The following is a 19,087-nucleotide window of genomic DNA, read 5'->3' as shown; positions in this document are numbered from 1 at the left end:
AAAACATTCCTCCAGATTTAGTCAAAATCTCACACAAATCGCTACACATTATCTCTTGAGTCTAGGGATAAACGTGTACTATACCTGTTTTTCATATTCCGCTCTGAGGAGTCTATTTTATGAAGAATGATAAAAAAACACCTGTGACCTGAACACAACTACATATTGAGGGGCCTCTAAACAATGTACAGCCAAAAGTGATTTCACTTAGAACCATAGGGGGTGTACTAGCAAATGGTCTCCTAATGACGCCGCTAACCTGGAGTGACACGTTTGACATCATCGTTTAATCGTTTCATGATGTCATCCGCTGCGGGTCTGGTTGTCTATTTGGCGGTTCCATTTGGGGATATTACGATGAGACATTACTGCACATGGGTAATCAGACACATACACTGTCTAACATCCGGCCTTCCTTTCCTTCTGTTAACCCCAAAGGATTATGCTCAGCTGTCAGGACTATTACCGCATTTGCCACCAGATCATTAAATGGCTAATTAAGTAATTATCTACCAGTGCTAAAATGGTTATTGGTTAGTTGTCTTTAAACCTTCCTTCTCATTCAGAGTAGTGCAGGTTTGGCTCATTGTTCCTGCATAATATTTTTGTCAGTATTTGGAAGACTGCAGGTATATTTTAACATCCATCTGATATTTCTGTAATCAATATGACGTGTAGTTTAACAAGTGTTGTGAGCTGCGGGATCGGTATTGTTTCGTGTCTCTGCATAACTAGTCCTAGTTCTCATAATGTGGCATACATACCTGTTTCCTGTTCCACTCAATTTTCCCAATGTTTCTTTGGATTGGCTCTGAAATAGGTTTGAATTGGAAACACACCATCACATGTGTTTCCAGGTCAAATCTGTTCCTGAGCCAATTAAGTGAAGCTATGAGAAACTGACCCGCAACAGGAAACAGGAATGCCACCTTCTGGGAAAGGGAACTACAGTCATGCACAGAGCCTCAGTCTACTGTGGATTTAACTGTCATCTTGCTTAAAAATGCTGCTACGGCCCGAATAACAAGTTTTTCTTTTAATTCTTTTGACAACGACTGTCATGCAAACCTATCGAGTGCTTCTCAGGTTGATATCTGACTTACTGCTATGAGGAAAATCTGTTTTTTGTCCACCTGTCGACTATACGACTCGGCAGCATTCTCTGTGTATACGGGATTCCCTCTGCCAACTTCAGTTTGAGTGGCATTGCCAAAACATCTGAGCCAACTGTGCCTCAATCTTGCTGTAATGTTGTGTATCACCGAGGCTAAACTCCAATTTTCCCCTCCCCATCATCGCCATAATCATTGCCACCCTGTAATCTTTCTCCCTCAGTTCCCACTGAAAGAATTGAGCTTCCCTCTCCACTGCGGTCTGGTAATTGTGAGGTAATCATCTTTTCCCACTTGAGGGCTAAAAGGCTGTGTTTACACTTCGTTTTTTTGGCAGCTGGGCCCAGCGAAACCCTAATTTAGTTTCTCTGTGTCTGTGGCGGAATAAAGCAACCCTTCTCATTACTTCACATTTTCAGCCACTTGCACTGACACCACAGCAACATTTGTTTTCCTGTCACCAATGCATTCTATCTCTGTCGGCTCACTTCATTAAATGGGGATATTTCGCAGAGTCTTCCAGTGCACAAGGACATATCATTTTTCTATGAATCTGTTCATGGATACATCCCATTAGGCGTGTTTTCTACATTTAAAAATGTTCACTCAGGTTCATGTAATGTTGATGTCAGGAGTTTTTAACAACACTAAAACTGCCGTCCTTCTTTTGGGCATGTCATTATGTATTCCAGAAATATTTGAAAATGTTCAGGTTGGCTTCAGCTTATTAGTTAAATAGAAACTTTAATCAAATCTAGGTTTTTCAAATTGGCTTCAAGATATTATGCCTATAAGTCAAAACATAATTAATTGGTGGTCGCGGACTCTCCAAAATAGAGATTGGCATCAGACCAATAATCTGTTATCGGTTGGGCTCTCAAGTTTTGTAGGATAACCATAATTTTAGACTACTGGTAGCCATTTAGCCATAGTAAAACAAGAAGAAAAAAAAACAACTAAACATCAGTGAAAATATACACACAATCCTTGTCCCAAACATGCAAAAATGCACTATTGCAACATCCCCTGGCCTGAAATAAAGTTGGCCATCACATGCTGTCACCATTCCTACACACACAAATGCAACGCTTGTTAATTCCAACAGCTTGGAGCATTAGTAGGCATCATCTAAATCCCTCTCCTGTCATGAGAGAGATTGGATCAGATCAGATGCAGCCTGCCGGGCTTATCTGATGGTGCTGTGACTGTGAGCAAATCTGGCTGATAGGATCGCAAATTCTTAACAGAAGAGGCTAAACAATGCCTTCTTCCCCTGTCAAGGCTATTGTCACGGTTACTTTGACATTAAAGGGAGGAGGCTACCAGCGAATTGAAAACAAGATGATGTCTGGAAAATGACTATTCATGTGTTTGTGGCGTCGCACTCATCCTGGCAGCTCTCCTTCTCACTCGCAAACTCTGGGCTTCGCACTTCATTTACACTTCTACATACATGCATATAAGCACTGATAAGCTATTTTCTGTCTTATCATCTGGCAGAGGTTCCAGTCATATCTCTTACCCCATCTCCATTTCCTTCTCCTTCTGTCCTTCCCTCTATCTGTCCTAGAGTCCCTTTCACTTGTCTCAGCCATTCTCCCATTTCCAATTCTTCAACACTCTTCTTCCATACCTCTCCTCTCCATCTCTATCTCCCATGTCATCCCCCTCTGCTTCTCCTATATCCTCCCTCCGCCTCGCCCTTCATCCTTCCCCACCTGGCCCGGGAACAGAGACATTCCTGACAGGGACTTATCTCTCCAGTGGAGCAGCCACTGCAACAGCAGCAGTCAGGCTCTATCTCTAACAGGAAGTTGGCTACTGGCAGTTTCACAGCATTCCTTCCAGAGCAGGGACCTCTCTGATTAATCTACTCCACTTCCCTCAGGGTTCCTAATGGGATACACTCACTGACTGACTCACATTTTCAAATGCACTTTATTCCTGTCTATCATTTGTAGACCCTGGCAATGTGTTACGCTAGCCTAGATTTTGTTCAGTAACCTAGAGTAGACCATTGGAGGCTTAACGGTTTTCAGCCCAGAGCCCAAATGTGATTTTTGTCCTGGGACACAGGCTCATAAAACTGGATTGCTACTCTTGTTATACTCAGTCTCAACAGATGTAGGTCTGCAGCCAATTTTGGTTTCAACTACATCGTCGAAAGAAATCCTGGCTTATACAGCTTTTCTGAAGGGACAGCAAAACCAATGCCCCAGGCTGTGTAAAGTGATTTTGTGGCATTGGCAATATCGCCTAGGCCCACTTTTCTTCTCTGAAATACGAGATAAAGCAGAGACCGAGCCACTTATGCTCTGCTGTGGATCGAGAAGATGAGCCCCTCCTTTGTTCCTGGAGTCAAACAGGTTGACCTGCCCCAGCTGATCTGACATTTTAATGTTCCCAGACTTACAAGTCAGCCATTACATTCCAGTGCTAATGGCTGTTCCGTTAACAACACTCGTTTCATTATCTCTGACTCCCTCGAGCTGGTTTATGGTGTACAGAGAGCACTTCAAAGGATGCCTCAGCTCAAACCCTGATCTGAGAGATGATATGTTGCTCTGATTTGGGATATGGGTGAGCACTTGAAGTTGACTTCTCAATCAGCCCAAACTGATGCAGGTTTGCTTCAATTTGATGAATGCATTATCACATATACGGTATGTTTGATAAATACATTTAAAAAAAGAAGCCTCAATTCTTGTGAAGGTATGTTCACGCATACAATGAACGTACTTGAATCTAACTCCAGGCAAATGTGTTGCTTTTATGAAATGAGCCAGGTTTCCAGAGATGAAAACCGTTTTTTGATTGTCCTGATGAGATTGAATGGAAGAGAAGTGGAGAAGTTAGTGCAGTTAATGAGTGCTTTTATTTTGTTTTATCAAAGCAATCGTAGTAGCCCCCTTGTAACCCTTTTTAAGACCCTGACTCCCTGCAAATAAATGCTCTCGTTGAGACAACCATCTCCACTTTCTCCAATACACATGAATCATCAACGATCGACATTAGCTTAAGACAACATTGGGCGGGGGACATGGATGGGGTATAGCTCTCTGGTTGTGTGTGTTTATGTGAGAGATGAGAGAGAGAGTGATGAACGTGTTTAATGTCGAGACTAGGCAGAAATTAAGTGTGTGTGGGAGAGAGAGAGATGCCTGAACCATGGCATGAACATTCAGGTTTCCGAGGAGTAGCGTGAAAATGCTCTACCCGTTTGTTCTTGTTTCACAATGCTTCTCTGAAACTCTTACATTTAGTAGTAGTCAGGACAACTTCTTGTTTTGTGTGTAGAGGCCTTATGAGCTTTAGCCACAAGTCACTGTGGCTTACTGTACTTCTGGGAAATTCAGTTCCAACATTCTCTAAAGTGTCCCTATTTAGCCTCTTTTTCAGGTGACCTCTGAAATCGGGAGTTATTTCAAAGTAATTCCTTTGTGACTGGTGCTGGATGTTCCACCACAGGAAATGTTTTGCCAGCAAGCGGCTTAACGGGGCAATTTCTGTTTCCATTAGGAAGGACTTTGGCCACAGATTTAAAGGACAACCTGGAATGACTGCTGAAATAAGATTTTCCCCTCTGTAGTCGGCCAGTGACTATACCTTTTCACTGTAATGGACTTCACAAATAGGCTACAGTCTCTGTTTTATTCTGGCAGACCCACCAGCATCTGTAAATGTATGTAAAGCCTGCAGGTGGAGGTCATTCTGTTTTGCAGATCTGGCTTGCTAAGCGCAATTCTGATTGGATGGCAACAGTTAATCTGTTTGGATGGGGTGTCAACAGTGATTCTGAAAGTTTCCCTATAACACTGCTTGTGAGTCGAGGCAAATGAGCAGTTTATATACAAATCAGAGCAACTGTATTTCTGTTCATTCTTCATACATACACACTGTTTTTGTCCCAGTGAATCTCTGCTGCCCGTACAGGCAGACAGATGGGTGGTGGGTGGCAGCAGACTGGGCGTTATCATGTGGCTAATACATTTGTAAATTTGTAGTTGGAAGACGTCTTCTAAAGATAAGGTATTTTTGACAGTATTTCAGAATTACTAAATACCCTGTGTATATCATAATAACTTGATACCGGCTGCGCCTGTACTACTATTAAGTATTTAAAAGTGGGTGCGTAGCGTTAGTCCGACGGTTGATAGTCCGACTTCGCATTAGTCCGACGCTGGTGAATGCTAACCTGGTGAAATGCTAACCTGCGACACTGGTGAATGCTAACCTGGTGAATGTTAACCTGAATGCTACTATGCCTAAACTTAACCCTAACCCTTACCCTAACCTCTGTAAAACTATGCCTAAAACTAACCCTAAAACCTAACCCTAACCCTTAAGCTGGCCACACACTAGCCGATAATCGGGCTATTTAATTACCCCCCCGACTGCCACCGACTGGGGCTGCCACCGACTGAAACGGGCCCGACAATCGGGCATGAACGTCGTCTAGCGTGAGGTCTCACAGATCCACTCGGTGCCCAGCCGAGTGGCTCGGAGGACGATCGGGGGTAGCCCGACTCTTTTCAAACATGTTTGATATTTTCCTGGATCAGTACTTGTCTGGAAGACTGGAAGGGCAGCAGGGGACTGAGAGAAAATAGGTACAGCAGCCGCTGATAGACGCAAGTCTCTGAGCATACATCTGACTGAGTGACAGATCCATCTCTTTTTTTTTTCTCTCCACCTCTCCCGGCCTCTGCCTCTCTCACACACACGCACGCACGCACGCACGCACGCACGCGCGCGCGCCCGCACACAGACACACTTTTCATAGCGTCCGTCCGTCCATCAGGTTGTATCATGAATGATTGGGATTTAAATTAAAACTCAACGGCAGCGCATATCTATACTATAATTTTGCGAATGTCTGTCTGAGTGAGTGAGTGAGTGAGTGAGTGTCTGTCTGTCTGTCTGTCTGTCTGAAACAGCGTTTCTCCTCGGTGGCTGGAGCAATTGATCTGAAATCGCATCACCTTAAGCATATGAACACACCTGACATAACTGTGAAGCCCGTTTGTCACTTTCACAAATCGTATGCTGTATATTAGCATTTTTATGCTGTAACTACTATCTATTCTGCATCTAGCATGAGGCACATCTATTCTGCATCTAGCTTGAGGCAAAATGTTTAACCAGCTCTGTGTGTGTGTGTGTGTGTGTGTGTGTGTGTGTGTGTGTGTGTGTGTGTGTGTGTGTGTGTGTGTGTGTGTGTGTGTGTGTGTGTGTGTGTGTGTGTGTGCAGGCAGGCAGGCAGGCAGGCAGGCAGGCAGGCAGGCAGGCAGGCAGGCAGGCAGGCAGGCAGGCGGGTGTGTGCGCAGGCGGGCGGGTGGGCGGGCGGGCTGGGGGGGGGCCATTAAACGAAACGGGTATTTCTTACATTGATGCTCCTACATATTATCATGCAAGCACCAGTTAAAGTTACTTTCCATCCCTCATATACTGTATGCACAGTGCACATCCCATAACCCACACACTGCACATCATTTTGGAGCTCATATCTTTGAACGGGTAAGGGCTAGTCAAACAAACAGAAGAAAGACCGCGACCAGCACACATCCCTTGCAAGTAGGTGGGACGTTCGCGAACGAATCGAGTATTTTGAACGGCTCTTTGAAATGAACGATGGGATCCGGTTCGCAGTAGGGAGCCGTTCCTTTCTAATGAACAGTGGTGGGAAAATAGCCTACTGCAATCAATGTGGAAATACTCTGCCACAAGTAGAGGTTTTTGGAATGCTAATATACTTGAGTAAAAGTACAAACGTATTGGTATCATTCAACATTTAATTAATGTAGCCTACAGAGTACCAATAGTAGAAAGTAGGCAGAATGTCCTGTTTCACAGATTTTCCAATGAATAAAATGTAGAAAAATCTTTTGAAAATAGCCGATCTACAAGCTCACAATGCAACAAATGGCAGGTATGTAGGCCTACCTATATATGGCAGAAATAAATGTATATAGGGTTGAAGTTATTTGTAATTATAATCAAAATCTACAAAGTAACTAATGAGCCAGTCTTTTGAACGGCTCTTTGAAAGGAACGGATCCCAGAGATCCGGTTCACTTCAAAGGACCATAAATCCCATCTCTAGGAGTCAAAGAAGTACACGCCCATCCTGATCTACAAGCTTACAACGTGGCACGGGACAGACACAGTTTGGTCTTGGAGATCTTGTTCTGGGTGCGCTACACAGTCATACGACTAATCATAAATCAGGCACCATCAGCCATGAGAAGGACGGAGCGGTGCTTTAGCGCAGGAGAGAGAGGGGATGTCAGAGTTGGATGTACATGAAACGTGTCAAGTGAACTCATATCGTCAAAATAGGACACAACTTCCATATTGAAGCTTTTTTTTTTCGTTGCGTGAGGCGGTGTTGTGTGTTGAGTCAGTGGATAACGACGTCATGTGTTTGTATGTGCGTGTGCGTGCGTGTTGCAAAGCACAGCTCTCAGAACATCCCCCGTGGCATCTTGTATTCATTATATTATTTATTATTGCTGTGTGCGAGCCCGACTCAATCGGGATAGAATCCTGTAGCGTGCGGAGCGCCCGACTGTTCAAAACGGCTAGTCTGAGTCCGTTTAGATTATCTGGTAAAATAATCTGAAAAAATGATCCTGTAGTGTTTAATTCTACCCGATTCAGTCGGGCCCGATTATCGGCTAGTGTATGGCCAGCTTTAGTCGGACTAATGGGATGTCGATATAGAGATTTCCCCTTTAAAAGTTTGGTGACATTTTAAGGTGATGAGGGCCAGCCATTAATCAGGGATTTTTTCCTGCCCTGTGATCGCATCGCTGCCCTGTTTTAAGCCTTTTAAGTGTAGGCTAGTTGATGTCATTCATTTCTGTCACTGTAACCATTCCTTTTTTTTGCCGTCGGTGTCTGCTAGAAATTCTCAGTAATTGATTGACGGCCTTGCTTTGCTGGCTCACATAACTTGGTGTAATTTTAATCCCGCCTCTTTCAGTCATGCATATCATGTGAGTAAGCACACACCCACAGCACACACCCACGCGCGCACACAGCACACACACAAGAGCCAAGGTCAACCAACTCCCTGCAGGGGAAATTTCACAAACATACTCAGTGTACCAAATTTCTACAAGCTCAATAAAACCGCGGCTACCGTCTAATGTTTCCACATTCCTTAGAGTTCTATCTTACACCAGCCTAGTGGACTCCCCCTACATCAGAGGCTAGCCTGCCTTGTAATAATGTGTGTGTAATTCCCATGCACTCATTAACTCCACTTTACCAGCAGTGAGAAGAACATGCCTGAGATTTGAAAGTCTTATCATGTTCAAAACAAATATGTAATGAGTGCTCACTGCTCACATACCAAGTGTAAACATGGTGGGTGCATGCCCCAGACAAATGCTGGTTTTCAATGGATGCTGTAGCCTGTAGTGTTGTGTATGATGTTGTAACTCTGCAGGGCTTGTCTGCCTGTGTGTGTTATGAAAATAGGTGTTTCCCTCCTGGTGCGCGGCCTTCTCTGGGGGGGAGGGGGGCTGATGGGGCTGATGAGGAAGCAGCGGGGTTTTAGAACGCCTTTCTATGTCTGGTACTACTGATGAGAGCTGAGGTGAAGCTGTGTTTGTGTGTGCTTGCCTTATCTAGTATGTGTGGCTTGTTGGGATGATCAGTCTTTTTGGTGTGTGTCTGTGTGTGTGTGTGCACTGTGCACGGTTGTCAACTGCTATTTCTCGCTCTCTTCTCTCTCGCTTCTGATGACACTCACTTTCACTCAGTGCCTTTGAGGCTGACATTCCTTTGGCTTGAACTCATGGTCCTGGCAACCACCAACAGTACATCAACTCAACTCTGCTCAACCCTGACAGCAAAGAGGAAACAGAGAATGAGATGGTTACAGATGAAGTCGGTATAGTACAGGAGAGGAGTCAGTTGGACATGGTACCACAGCTTCCTTGATTTGATTTCCACTCCCAAATACTACCCATATATTCTGAAGCTCTCAGATAGCGTAAAGAAAGAGAGAATGGTTTGGCTACAAAGTTAGATGTGATCATTTCCGGCTGTGTATTTGGGAAGTAGAAGAAATATATACAGTACACCTCTGTGCGGCCCAGTAGAGTCAGTGTATTATAATTGCTGGTGTCTGTCTGTCTGTCTGTCTGTCTGTCTGTCTGTCTGTCTGTCTGTCTGTCTGTCTGTCTGTCTGTCTGTCTGTCTGTCTGTCTGTCTGTTTGTTTGTTTTTGCCTGTCACAGCAATAATGCTGACAATAAGACAATTCTAATCTGATTTGGACTCATCTTGGCAGATGAGTTATATTATTTATGTTTGGAAATTGGTCACCGGACAAGGTCACAGCTCAAGTTTCGACCTTGTGCTTCTGCATACTGTAGCATGTTAAGTGGGTGTAGCATACATTTTAATTTGGCATTTTTAAACAATGTGTACACTTATGTACAGAGAATCAGAGATGCTTTAGTTGCTGGGTTTCCTATTTCATACATACAACCACTGGTACCCAGATGTGGAGCTGGATACTGTCCTTACCTCAGTCCAGATTGTCTTCACAGATGAAGTGCTTTGTAGTGCTTTCTTTTTCTTTCCTGGTGATGACAGAGTTATTCATCTGATTTGATATACGAGCACAGCACACCTAGTACATCTAGTTCCATTAGAATTATGGCCACATATATTTAAAATATGTAAATCACTTGGTTAATGACGTATACCTTATTTATACTTAATCGTACATCAGTGTCCCATGCCAAAAACATGAATGTAATATAATATAAATCGATAATTTGGAGAAACAAGTCCATCACATCACTGCTTGGTTGTCATCTGTTTGCATTCACAGTAGAACCCCCGTTAGTCTCTAGTTTGGGCTGCAGTAGAAACTGAACGATTTAGTATAGTTGTCCTACATTTACACTCATGTGATCACATTTTCATGACAGTATTAGTGATAATTCTTTCCGTGCTGTCCCATTCCCACCATCATGATTTCAAGGAGACTAAAACAAATCATCCCTTCAATTATTAATTCACCCGCGCACTTATTCCCTCATTCACAAGGAAGTGCATCTGAACAGAGTCAGAAGGAGCATTATTCTTCAGGACTTATAGTGTTGCATAGGCGATAAATCAAAACGGAGCTGTTGCCAGAGAAAACAGAAATGTTAAGGCAGAGACAAAGCAAAAAAAATCTAAGTGGCTTGTTCACGGTTTCTTTGGCTTTCTGTGTCCTTCTTCCATTGTCTTTGCCTTTTGTTGTTGTGTTTTGCTATAAAAGGCCTGAGAACGTCTCTTGTGTCAGACCAGCAACTCTCTGTGTTTCATTATTGATCTGAGTTGTAGTGCTGAGAAGATGCCCTGGGTTCAGTACAGCAGGGATACTCAAACTTCTGAACCAGTGGGCCACATTACAAAAATGTCAAGGGGCCGCGGGCCAGTTGATAAAATGGCATTATTTGATAACTTCTTGTATAATCTTGTATTTGCTTTATTTTCACATAAGACAAGTGCAATGTGCATTATTTTATGGCTTGGAATTCCATTTATATTCTGTCAATGACACAATTTGTAATCAAAGTAATTTGCTACATTTTGCCCTCTTTTTAATACTTCTGTGCAATTAGCATATTCCACACCAACACTAAAACAAACTAATGTACATTTGTCTGCTATTTGTCTGGGTTGATAAATGTCTGCCTGCTATCAAAAGGGATAACCTTAAAGATGGCTGAGCATATCTCTCTTTCAATTGCTTCACAATGTTATTTATGACTTGGCCCACATTCAACACAAATGGCATTCTACAGAAAATAAACATAGAAAATAGATAGTTATGTCTAAGGAAAATCAAACAATCTACTTAAAATAGATTACCCAGACTGTTTAGCTACCAAATGGCTAATGATGCAGTTGTTAAGTAGAGCTACAGTACATCTCTCTTTCATTTGATTTCCTACAATGACGTTTTGGGTATTCTAATTAGTCAGACATAGCCACTGGTAAAAACAAAAATCGGCGATTTCAATGGCCGCTTTCAATATGTTTTGGCCATTATCTCGGGAACGCAAGGTCCAATCTGTTCAGTTTAAAGCTTGTTGGATGTGTGACTTCGAGGACATTAAGCTGGTGGGCCAGTCAAAATTGCGGGCTGGAGTTTGAGTAACACTGCAGTACAGTATTCAGATACTCTTCTAGTTCATACTTCTTCCAGTGCTCATATAACTGAAGAGACTAATTAATCCAGGGGTGGGAAACTTTGATGATGAGAATGAGGGCCACTATATTTCCACACTCACTCCAGAGGGCCACATTGCATATAATGTCGGGCAGAAACCTCTTATCTCTGTATTCTAACTTTTTTTTGTAATTAATGCCCAACTTTGTCAAAATCTATGTCACACAAAAGTTGTAGATCTGCTATTTTTGCTATTTCTTAATTGGAATCCTGTTTTTATTTTTATTTTATGCTTGTCATAAGCTAATAATATAGACTGAAGTAATTAAAGCAGGTCTTGTTTGCATGTATTTGTCACATTCTGGATCCCAGATGGGGACCCAAATGCATGCAATGGGGTAAATTTATTGTAATCAAATTATTATCTTAAGAAAAATGTTATTAATGTTAATGTCATTTTGGGGCTGAACTACTCCGTCCTTAAACCCCTAACTGATGAGCAAGTTGGTGCCTAGTATGGTTGCCTACTGTGTGTGTGTGTGTGTGTGTGTGTGTGTGTGTGTGTGTGTGTGTGTGTGTGTGTGTGTGTGTGTGTGTGTGTGTGTGTGTGTGTGTGTGTGTGTGTGTGTGTGTGTGTGTGTGTGTGTGTGTGTGTGTGTGTGTGTGTCACCCTTTGGATAAAGGCGCATAGACTATTTACCAGAATACTACTTTGCCTGATAACAGGTCATTACCATCATACTCTCCCCAATTTTGCTTCCCACCATATTTCAAGGCTAAATTCTTTTTCCAATTCTTGGCAAATTGTCAAACTAAGTAAAGTGCATCCGGCTTGGCTGGATGATCCATTTGGCTGTGTCCTTGCCGTGGGTGGGATGGCGGCGGGGCAGGGCGGTCTCTGCCGCTGCACTATAATAGCGATTCCTACAGGTTCTGCTATGGTTAGGAGGGAAAGTATTCCTCCCTCATACACGTTATGGCCTCCCAATGAAACTCCTCACTGTCAGGTTAAAAGAAGCGGCTAGCTAATTCATGTCTATCAGAGGAGCATGTTGTTGCCTACTCCCTCCCTAGACCAAACTGTGGGAGTCGGCAATGACAGGGACTAGACACTGATGGGGGTGTGTGTGTGTGTGTGTGTGTGTGTGTGTGTGTGTGTGTGTGTGTGTGTGTGTGTGTGTGTGTGTGTGTGTGTGTGTGTGTGTGTGTGTGTGTGTGTGTGTGTGTGTGTGTGTGTGTGTGTGTGTGTGTGATATATACACCGGTAGATGTATGTGTATTTTTATGAATACAATCATTTAGGCCTACATGCGCATATCATAGGTAAATGTAATGATGGTCAGGAAGTCAAGAGATGTCAAAAATATGGTTTCTGATTGAAGGGCTGGTCAAGATTAAAGCCCCAGTGGAGTAGCTTTTGTCCACCACAAGCATTCTCTTTCCCTCTGTACCTCATCATTGAGGGCGGGGGAGTTTTCCCTATGGTACAGTACACAACTAGACTTTGGGTTTGAAATCAGTTTATTGACTGGCTTTCAAGTGAATCTGCTCAAAGTTCACTGGACTACAATAGAACTTTTCCACCTTTCTTTCATATGCTTGCATATTACTCTTTCACATAAGCCCCGTTTTCACTGAGTCAAACTTCTGGAAGTTTTTTCCAAAATGACGGCAATTTTGAAATTCACGCCATGTGAAAACGGCCACTTATTTTGTCTTCCGTTAGTTTTGGGGTCCGAAATTTGACGGCAAAATACCTAGTAATTTTTGATGAAAGTACTGGGAGAATAGAAATTTCCCCACAGTGAAAACGGCATACCGTGATTTTTACTTTTTTCGGATAAGCAGGTGCATGCAAGGAGCCAATATTAACAGTTAAAGAATTGTAATTGGGATTGAAAGCTTCATAATCCATATTGCATTCGAATGTTATGTAAGCCTGCCAAACACAGAAGACAGAAGTCTATTTCTTTCTACAATTTCCAGCCTATACGGCCGCGGTGCTGAGAAATGCACGCTTGCTAGATCAATTCATGGTTCAAACTTATTTGTATTGTATTCTATAGCCTATTTTTAATTAAGCTGTGTGGGTTTCGATACAAGTCCGGTCTGGAGAACGGGAGACGGACGCGATGCGCTCGTAATGTTGTGATGAAAGCTGGAGTCTTTACCAACTCTTTAGTCTTTTTACGTGCCGCGTGAAAAAAACACAGCTACAACACATTGCATCAGCGATCCTTTCTGAACCTTGTGTTGTTGCATGAAGAATAATTCTTGTAAAATCCATTTGTAGGTTCAGGGTGAGAGAGAGAAAGAGACTGACAAAAAAAAGAAGTGACGAGCAGCAAGCTGTCGTCAGGCAGTGTGGCGGTTGCCATGTCTGCTAATTATAAGCGACTCTGGGCTTGATTTTCGTAAAAGTTACTTTGTAGGTTGATAGTTGCTGGTTGCGTTTTATTTGTTGTGAGGTTGTAGATCGGCAATGTTCAAGTAGCTGATGCGGCGATGCATATAGTTTTAAAGCTCGTGTGGCCTAGATAATATCACTTTTTGGGGCTCATTTTCGTACACCTGGTTGCTTATTTTTCTCGCAAAGTCTGGCAACTGGTCTTTCATGCCGTTACAATGGTTTTAGTGAAAACGAGCGATACCAGCATTTTTGATGCCGATGAGGGCATGTGAAAACACCCAAAAAACGAAACTCCCGGCAAGTTATGCTAATTATAATTATTTATTTTGCAGGAAAAATTCCGGAATTGCAATGAAAACATGCCTATAGATACACAACGGTTTGTCTTGACTCACTGAGCAGGATTGGTAGGAGTGCTACATTTACATGTTACCTCAACCTGTTACCTATCCACTTAGGCCTTTTTACATGGCAGAGCTTTTATTCCTTATGATTATTATTATTATCTATAATGTATGGCTTGTTGATAATTGCTAGTCTGATAAGTACAGCTTGTGTTTTCCAGGAACTTAATAAAATAGGCGGCTGAATCTATAGACATTTGAAACAGTGTTTCCCTCCCACAGTCAGGTTTATAATAGGGAATGACTCATTACAGCTCTCTGCCTATGAACTCGAGTGGAAAACGTCCAATCAATAACCAAGCTCCGGGATGACAGCTGTTGTGTGCTGAGCGATCTCCACGTATGAATATATGACTGCCAACCCATAGCTAGACATCTGGAGTAGTTGCTTACATAGCGTTTCCATTTAATGCCCCCAACTTTGCTTTATTAGATCATTCTGTCGGAGGATTTAGGCTATGTTCTGTAGTGCCTGTCTAATTGTTCTGATTTGGAAACTGTACACTGTCAACCTGCTGACCAAGGCAGGAATTGGTTGACATTGGCAGCAAAAACGAGTCACTGACATACAGTGTCCGCTCTCCCCACACACACAGCCAACTGGAAGAGTAGCAACCTGCGGAGGTATGCAGGCAGAGGAACATCTGGTCCTCTCTGACTTCCCACTGACAGGACCTGTGATGGATGGGACATTCACACCCAGACAGTCCACATATGGACCTATACTGTTTTTACGGGGCTGCGAAAATTGTCACAGTTATGACATGCCTCCAGCTGGATTATTCGCTTGTGATGCCTAATCATAGCCTAGTGCTTCCGAGATGGAGCCATTCAGATGAATCAGCTCATTATAGTCTAGACTCTAATGCATTGATGAGGTACGAGCAAAACCTGTAATATGTTTTAATAAAATGGCAGCAAGCTGATTTGAAATTCATGCAATACTATGAGTGCCATCAAGCCAATTTTAAGCTTTTATGTGACTTTTCTTTCCCATTAATCCCCCTTAAACTACTGTAGTGGCAAGACAAAGTGAGCCCATCAATTACGGAGATGCCCTAGACTCTCCAGATAGCACCTGTTTAAAGTACATGAGTTTTTTCAGCTCATATTTCACCATTACATCTTTACGTGCAGTAAAATCACGAAAGTATCCATCATCTTTGAGGATATTGTGTGAGTTATACTTAATTTATAGTACAATTTGTGACAAAAAGTCCTTAGAACTTAATGCGATATCCATATATCTTTGCAACCTGTGGTGCTTTGTTGAATGTACAGATGAAACCACTTGTCCGCAGATGTAGCCTATGGAGATGAAGCTGTGACATCTGGCAGGAACCTAAGCACTCATTAAAGGAAATACAGCCAAACCGAACAGCAACATATTTCATCAGCTCTATGGTTACGTATGCAACATTAACAGATTGCAGATGCTGCTTAACATTGCTTTACTTTCTGAATCAAAGGATTTGGTTTAGGTCTCGCTTCATTATTCTGTTCTACTAATGCTTTTAGCGTGTGCTGCTACATGAAATGTATTTTACCTGGCTGGTATGAGTGCTGCTAAGCTCATTTATTTCCTATACAAGTTATCTGCAAAACATTTTTAAATAGAGATTATCAACATGAATACACATGTTCTAATAAAGAAGTCAGAAATAGCTATTTACTGCTTGCTTTTGGCACTGCTGCTGTACAGCTATGGACCAACGGAAACAAGAGTGCAGTGTAGAGAGTGGCAGGAAACAGGCAGAGAGATGGGGAGTGACACGCAGCAAAGGTTGCTGGGATCGGGAATCGAACCCGTGATTTGCTGTCGGGCTGCATAAGAGCCTAAGTGGTAGCCATTAGGCCAACGGTTCCCTGTAGTCAGTGTGCAATTTTCTACCATTTTGTTTTTCCCACGGCCAGCAAGCCGTGGACATGGTATGCCACATTTTTATAAGGGACACGTGATGCACAGATGGGTTGCCACGTGCAAATCGAACTGCAACAGCTTACCGTGCCTGCCGAAAGCGGCTGAATGCCCACACCACTGCACCGTGGGCTTCAGCATATTCATGCTTGCTTGTCTTCCTTGTTTGTTCTTTAATGTTGAGTAATTATGGTGGATAGGCCTACTTAAGTTTGACCTTTGAGGCATGTGATTTTGAATGTACTCCAGCATGTCTGTAGATACTCAAGTTAAGATCAGCCGCCATTCTCTTTTGCGGCCCCTGGTTATGACTCACTAATTTCACTGTCATGCCAACTATGGGTCATTTCTTTAGGAGAATAAAATGGAAATATTGTGTATCATTAAAAAGATTTATACATGGCACAATTCAGTTTGAGGACTGTATATAGAGTTGTTCAGAGGTGGTTGCTGAGGTAGTACGGCCTTGAGCTGATGTAGTGCAGCCTTGAACATAAGGCTCACATAATGTACACAAACACAGTTACGCTCACCTTTACTGTCAAATTAGCATTCTTGCCTGGATGCACCTACACACACACACACACACACACACACCTTTCCACAAACAGATTTGTAGACACAATTGCAATAAATCATGCACTCACAAATGAACTTGCAGTTCCTAGATGCTATAAACTCTGTCTTACACACTATCACAATAATCTATTTCTCTCCCTCTATATATCTCTCACACACACACACGCACACGCACACACACACACACACACACACACACACACACACACACACACACACACACACACACACACACACACACACACACACACAGTATCAGTGCTGAAGGAATTCCAAGCAGCTCCTTAATCCATGCGAGTGCTGACTGAGGCTTAGATTGAAGCATGGTGGTGGAGAGATGAAGGGAGGGAGGGCGTGAGGAAGAAAGGAGAGATGTTGAGACGTGCAGGTGAGGGGGCAGAGGGTTTAGAGACAGGTGGGGGGCTCACCAGGGGACAGGGAGCTGCCTGTGCTTTCCAGGTATGAACCGAGGTCATCGTGTAAATCCTTTTGTCTGGCATTTGTTGCATGTTCAAAAATTGGATTTCATATATATTTCTGTTAAAACTATAATGACAGGCCATGTACACCTCAGATATAGCCTACTCAATAATGGATTGTGACTGTCTAACCATAAGACAAGGCATTTTTACATTAGCATTAGTAAGCACAGACCCTCCATGCTTTCATTGATTGTCGGGGATGGATTTTTGCTGACGTGTTATTATACGTAGATGGATTCATCGGCTGCTTGTGTTTGCGAGATTGAACTTTCCGAGGCGTATGATGCAGCTCAAGCAGCTAATGCAAGAGGATGCTGTGAATAATGTAACAAACTGAAGAGCCGTGTGCAGTCTTTGCAGTATGTTTGTTAATAATTAATAATAATAGTTACCTACTCCTCCGCGAGGGAAATTCAGTATTTTCAGCCTAACACAGCTGATTCGCTGCCCACATGGAGCGTATGAGCAATTAGGGGTTAAGAGAGTCTTGCTCAGGGACACACATCGACATTGCTGGTCTGGCTTGGAATTGAACCTGGAACGACCAGGGGCTCTGGTTCCCCAGGTGGGCTCCCTGACCATTCAGCTATTGTGGATGGAATATCAATATATCCCTATCCTAATGTTTCTATATTTCCCCGTTCTTTTTTGACTGAAAATGTGATTGTAAGGTGGTGGTGTGGAGATATTCTTTGCGAGGTAAAACCTCAGATGGATGTACAGATGGAAGTAGTTAAGGTGTGAACTAGGGATGGGTCAGACTAGTCGATTATTTGAATACCGGTAATAGTTTTTGAATTGAGGGTAAAAATCGATTATTAAAAAATACATTATTTTTATATATTCATTGAATATTCGTTCTCAATAGCAGTAGAATAATCGAATTTGATTTTGGTCAGTCATGCACATCCCGAGTGTGAACCATAACATTTCTCTCTTAAAGGAGCTATAGTCAACTTTTTCTTGAAAAACCGATGCTAAAATAAAAATAATGTTTCGAAAATATTTTATAAAAAAATAAGCTTCATATATGTGTTTCAATTAAAAAATGACCACAAAAAGCGTAAAATAATGATAAAATAATCATTTTGGCCCTTTGTTTACATTTACAGGGCCCGTACTTTGTTTACATCCTAGTCTGTAGACTAGGATGTACACCTACAATGAAAAAGTTGACTATAGCTCCTTTAAGTCTGTTGTCCCATAAACATGATGACATTAAGGCCTCAGATGTGGTGTTTCTGACGTGGGTGTGTTGGCAATATCCCGCTGACAATGTGCAAGTTTAACTAATGAGCCATATCTGACAACCAAAACTAATATTACCTCCCTCTTCCCCTTTATTTAGAATAACATGTAGACTGAATAGGGAGCACTGTTTGACAATTAAATGGCAATATAAAATGCAATAAAATCCAGTGTACTTGTGGTGGGTTGTCCCTTTTCCATTAATTCCACCTTTTTAGTCTTTTAATGCCAGCTCTGCCAACTTGCTACCGTGTGTCTAACTCGCAAATCCATCAATTGTGCATAAACCACTTTAAGGAGGTATTTCACGTTAAAGGCCTGTCCACACCAATGATTCGCAATGCAACTCCCTCCCTGCAACATGTAATCCTTGCAACCATTATCCCAAATGGCAAGGAGTTTCATTGGTGTGGAGTGTGGACTGGCCTTAAAACCCCTTTTTTGCAGATGGTGTATTATGTAATAATATGTACTTTGTATTTTACTTTACTACTTATTTTGTTGTTTTTTCCTTTTGACACCAATCTTAAGAGCTGCTTTACTTTGTCTTTACTGTCTATTTTTGAAATTATTAATAAAACATTGAGCAAAATAATAATAATAAATAAATAATAATAAAAAAAAAGGAAAAACGGTTTTGTGTTCAAGTGGTATGGACTGACCTTTAAACACAATTCTTCAGCTATACATGTCAAGGGTTAAAGTAATTGGAAGAATTGAAAGCACATTGAAGACCCACACTTTATTCTAGA

At 42.2% G+C, this 19,087-nt stretch overlaps 1 protein-coding gene across 1 annotated transcript in view; it reads left to right on the top strand.

The window, feature by feature from the left end:
- Positions 1-19,087, top strand: part of LOC308280590 (exostosin-1a-like) — a 66,760-nt gene that overhangs the window by 26,341 nt on the left and 21,332 nt on the right. The window lies entirely within an intron of this gene.

Source organism: Nannobrachium achirus (genome assembly GCF_963921795.1).
Source record: "Nannobrachium achirus genome assembly, chromosome: 2".
Classification (NCBI taxonomy): Eukaryota; Metazoa; Chordata; class Actinopteri; order Myctophiformes; family Myctophidae; genus Nannobrachium; species Nannobrachium achirus.
The sequence above is the reverse complement of the archived record's forward strand: the minus strand, read 5'-3'. Positions and strand labels throughout refer to the sequence as shown.